This window comes from Lipotes vexillifer, unplaced genomic scaffold, assembly GCF_000442215.2.
Source record: "Lipotes vexillifer unplaced genomic scaffold, Lipotes_vexillifer_v1.1 scaffold238, whole genome shotgun sequence".
Taxonomy (NCBI): Eukaryota; Metazoa; Chordata; class Mammalia; order Artiodactyla; family Lipotidae; genus Lipotes; species Lipotes vexillifer.
The window spans coordinates 1,458,944-1,459,495 of NW_006785665.1; positions in this window are offsets into that span (position 1 = coordinate 1,458,944).

Consider the following 552-nt stretch of genomic DNA (forward strand, 5'->3'; position numbering starts at 1 on the left):
GATGCCCCCACAAGGTCTTGGGGCCCCACACACAAAACGCCTTACCTCCCTCGATCTTCTCTGTAGCTGGCTTTCTGGAATGGTCCCTCAGGCTAGGGTTACCTCCCTTATCTCTTAGCTCAGAGCCCCTGGGGTTCCTAGACAACCAGGTACCTCCCTCCACTCCTAGGGAATTCTTTGATTGACAGCTCAAATGCCCTATCTTAGTGCTGAACCCTGCTGGTGCTTGGGCACAGATACCTGGATTCCATTGCCCTTCCTGCCCCACCTCTCCCCACCCTTGCAGACACACGCATCAATCCTTCACTTCAGGCAAGAATCAAAGCATCAAGGGCTTGTTACTAGTCACAGCTTCAAAGATCGTCTATCCCATTCCCTCATTTCACAGAGGAAGGGACCTCAGAAGAGCAGATGTAACTTGCCTGAGGTCACAGAGCACTCCTGTAGCTGGGATTAGAGCCCAGGTTTTCTGATTCTGGGCTAACTAGCCTAAGGTCCCTTCCACTAACCGTAATTGCGAGCTTTAATGAGGCTTGGGTTGTCCCAGAAGTG